Consider the following 4830-nt stretch of genomic DNA (forward strand, 5'->3'; position numbering starts at 1 on the left):
AAGGAAGGAAGGAAGGAAGGAAGGAAGGAAGGAAGGAAGGAAGGAAGGAAGGAAGAAAGAAGAAAGGAAAAGAAAAGAAAAGAAAAGAAAAATGCTAAGAAGACAACTAGTAAACAATAGTTCCCTTGGCCAATTTATTCCCAAACTTCCAAATTTGCTCCTTAAAGGAGACAACTTTCAAATGTTTTGGTTATCTCTACTGGCACTTATCTCCACTTTTCTAAACAATATGCTTATATTGCTATTTCTTGATTAATCACTCTTAAATTCTACCTTTTGACTTTCTATGATAGTAGATAAGGATTTAGACCTCTTACACTTAAACTTCTAAACTTCCCCTCCCCATGCTTTCAATATAGTTATATCATAATTTAGGGAAAATTGGCACTCAGCATTTACATTGGTATGACCATATACATTTTGTTTGTAGTTGAACTGACTAGTATACTGTTATTACTTTTCTTTTCTCGTATAATTTCTTCTTTTTCCAGACATTAATAATTGACCCTTTTCTTTATATTCTTAGATTTTTATGAACCTACTACTAATTGTACCCAAACATTCCGTCATTGTTTCCACACTATTTTCCACATGAGCAAACACATCAGGTAATTCCTCAATTCCCATTTTCCCAGAAGTATTCCCTCTTGGAGCCTTTTACCTCTTTGCTTGGCTTTGGGCTAGTTTCTCTCCAGGTCTATTGCATATCTACCATCCTGAATATTCCCTTTGCCATCATCCTGTGTTGGATTCCCTGTTCCTTTAATCTTCCTTTTTCTCTATTTGCTCCCTTGTTTTGGTAGACCATATCCTCCAGTCACTTTCCCAGTGCTGCATAGAAGGCACTTTTTGAGTCCTAATATGTTTGAAAACATCTTTAGAGCTACTAATACACTTTGCAGTGCCTCATTTTTTAATATGAATGGGAAGTCAAATATTATCATATATTTGAAGAAGGCCTCTGATATATTTTTAAAAAGGCCAAAATAAACAGAGAAGACTTGGAGAGGAAAAACAGAGAGCCAAAGCTAACAATAAAACGTTCAAAATAGGTAAATAATATGCTTCCACAGATGAGAGATGCTGCATCTGTGAATCAAGAACAAGATACTATATGAACTCGCTGATGCTGAACACATGGAGCTTCCTGGAATGTGGCATGCCCACGTAGCCGTACACGTCTCTTTAACTGTATTCTTCGTGATATCTTTTATAGTAAACCAACAAATGCATTGAAAACATATGTTTGAGAGACAGGTGCCACTGAAACTATGAATAGTACATGAACTTCACTTGCTATTGAAGAGTATTCCGATACTGAGGTACAGAAACACCAAGTAGTAAGTCTGGAAGCACGGCAAGACAAGCTTATAAAAGCATTTGGATACTTTTCTTAAAGGTGAGAGTGGATTGAGGATGTTTTTTCCTCTATATGGAAAAGTATTAGTAGTTGAGATGAAATGGTTTGCAGACCAGGGACACAGTGCAGTTGGTGTGAAAACCAGTGAACTTGAGATACAAGAATTTTTTACAAAGCAAATCTTTCTTACTCAGAAGAACCAATCACTGAAATTCCTGAAACCAAATATGTAAGAGTTCTTTAGGGAACATTCCATTGTACTGTTGCAGCATTTTTTATCTTCCCAGAACAAATATTGGCAAATTTGACAGGATTTGGAATAGAGGAGCATTAGTTACCATTAATCCAGGTGGATTGTGAATGCTCTGCAAGTATAATGTCGTTCCTCCTGAGAAAAGGGTTTCAGTTCCTCATGTGTGTTCTTTCTTATGATTCAAGTAAAAACACCATTTTTATGTTCCACATGCTTAAATTGAAAGGTTGTTTGGTACAATATGCAGTATTTATTGTCTTGGAAATGCTGATGCTTTTGAAGAACAATATAAAAGTTGGGGAATTGACTGCATTTTTTGAAAGATATATCTACTTACAGAAAAATAAATGAGACATGATAAAATCGAGTAACATCACCATGATTTTGAGCAATTGAAAATTATGCTGAGGCTGGGCACAGTGGCTCATGCTTGTAATCCAGCACTTTGCGAAGTCAAGGAGGGAGGACTGCTTGAGATCAAGAGTTGGAGGCCAGCCTGGAATATACTGAGGCCTCATGTCTACAAAATATAAAAATAAAAAATTAGCCTGGCATGGTGGCATGTGCCTGTAGTTCCAGCTACTTGCGAGGCTGACGTTGGAGGATCACTTGAGCCTTGGACGTTGAGGTTGCTGTGAGCCTGCCTGCGCCACTGCACTCCAGCCTGGGTGACAGATCAAGATGTTGTCTCAAAAAAAAAAAAGAAAAGAAAAGAAAAGAAAAAAGAAAACAAAGAAAGAAAAAAAAATTATTCTAAGGCCTGAAAATGTAATAGATGAATTTTTAAAACTTGTTTATAAATCATAACATAGATCTTTGCTCAAAAATGCATACAACTTCTTAGAAAGAAAAACACATACTAAAAAAGTTAAAATAGTGTCTTTGGAGGAGAGTATGGTGGGTAAAAGGTGAAAGATTAAACCTGTGTGTCTTACTGACAGATTGCAAGATTTTTTTTTTATCAATCAGTATGTATTACTCGTATAATTAAAAAATAAAAATGTAATGCATATTACTTATCTATAACAGACATAGAAAAACTGACATTCTGTATGAATTCAGAATGATTGAAGAAATATAACAGTTCAATAAGGTTCAAAGTGGTCCCAAAAATTAAGTAAAAGATTTGCTTTTGTTATAAATCTTTATCTTTTGCTCAAATCCTGGCATCCCTTTTCACGTTTTCTCCATATATAATTATACATGTAACATAATCAAGAAATAAATTTTAATTGAACAAACCAATCTATATGGATCAAAATATTATTCTCAAACTGTAAGAATAAATTTTTAACAGTTTTTTAAAATATATACTATAAAAATAACTATCAGCGCACAAGACATAGATCCTGGAAATTTAAATACGACATAAAAAAGAATCAGTCTTATATTCTCTCTTGTTGGTTAATATCACATTGGTGGATATAGCCTAGTGTTCTCAAGGTTTAGTCTACCCCCAAATCACCTGAAGACTATAGGTTGAGCATGGAAGAATACACACAAACATTTATTCACGCTCTTTCCTGAAATCCCCTTAAAATAATAGTAAGGGATTTTTTTTAAGCCTTTATTGTGATAGAGACCCAAACAAATAAAGAAAAGGACATAGGAGAAAACAAACACAAGGCTATGAACAGAAAAAAAACTCACAAAAATTAGGATTGTTATCCTTAGAAAAATAAGAGAAGACGGAAAGTGGATAGAGATGTGGCCAACTGACTCAGCTCATGTCAGAGAAAGATATACATAGGTTCACTTCTCATTGGACTACTCCTACACAGTCATTTTAGCCTTCAACAAATGATTGCTGACATCTCTTATCTGTTCTATGTTCATCTATTCGTGTTCATTTGTTCTGTGTTCATCTGTTAAGGGTCTTAAGGCTTGTAGACTCATAAGCTTCAATATCAGCTGATTGGGCAGTAAGGCAAGCAGGTCCCTAAATGTTAGCATTTAGAGTTCTTGAATAGCAGACATCTTAACATTGATGGTCTAGTTTATTCAATTTTTTTCCTTTATGATTAGTGCCTTTTGTTTTCTGCTTAAGAAATGTATGCTGGAGGCTGGCCAAGATAGTCGACTAGAAGCAACTAATGTGTGCTGCACTCACGGAGAGAAACAGAAGGGCTAAGTAAATGCAGCACCTTCAACTGAAACATCCAGGTACACACATTGGAATTCATCAAGGAAACAAAGAAAAGTAAGGCAGGATGACCACTCATCTGGGAGAGACATGGAGTTGGGGGGCTTCCCCTACCCAGGGAAGTGCTGAGAGGGTAAGGGACCTCGAGGAACCCACATTTCCCCCATGGATATTTGGAACCCTCAGGTCAGGAGATCCCCTGGTGTACCCACTCCACCAGGGCCTGCAGTCTGACATGCAGAGAGCTACATGGAGTCTTGGCAGAACAGCTGCTCAGGCACACATAGAGCCCAAGGAGTCTTAGATACCCATGCTCACCAGCAAAGCAGCTGCAACTCTAGCAAAGCAAGAGATTAGACTCCCATACCTAACCCAGGAAAAGGGCTGAATCCCGGGGACTGAGCAGTGACTAGCTGCAGGCCCTGCTCCTACGGTACCTTGCAGGATAAATCCCACTGACTTGGAACCATAGTCAGCCACCAGTAGCAGCATTACACCTCCCTGAGACATGACCCCCAGAGGGAGGGGTGGCCACCGTCTTTGCTATTTTGCAACCTTAGCCATTGTTGGCTTCGGACCTTAGAAAGTCCCAGCCAGCTAGGGGCTGGAGCCAGCACAGTGCAGCTACCCTCTGAAAAAGTGACTAGACTGCTTTTTTATGTGAGTCCTGGATTCTGTTTCTCCTCAATGGGATAGGTCTTCCCACCGGGGTCTTCAGCCTCCCCCACTGGTATTTCCTGGCTAGCAGCAGCTCTAGGCCTCCCTGAAAGGGAACTCCCAGAGGAATGGGTGGCCCACCATCTTCACTATTTCACAGCCTTTGTCATTGTTGCCTTCAGGCTTTGGAGAGTCTGAGGCAACTGGGGGCTGGAGTGGACCCCCAGCATAGCACAGCACTAACTGCTCTACAGAAAAGGCGCCAGACTACTTTTTTACAAAGCCCCCTAATCCCATTCCTCCTCACTGGGAGGGACCTCTCAACCAGGACTTCCTGCTGGTGTGTTTGGGCTGGCAACAGATAATGGAACTTCCAAGATGATTAGGGTCTGGAGCAGACCTCCAGCATACTGCAGC

The 4830-nt window shown here is 39.0% G+C and overlaps 1 pseudogene; it reads left to right on the plus strand.

The window, feature by feature from the left end:
* The first annotated feature begins 1271 nt into the window (after window positions 1-1271).
* On the plus strand, window positions 1272-1960 carry LOC112616346 (annotated as a pseudogene).
* Window positions 1961-4830: the final 2870 nt, after the last annotated feature.

The sequence above is a fragment of the Theropithecus gelada genome, chromosome X (assembly GCF_003255815.1).
Source record: "Theropithecus gelada isolate Dixy chromosome X, Tgel_1.0, whole genome shotgun sequence".
Lineage (NCBI taxonomy): Eukaryota > Metazoa > Chordata > Mammalia > Primates > Cercopithecidae > Theropithecus > Theropithecus gelada.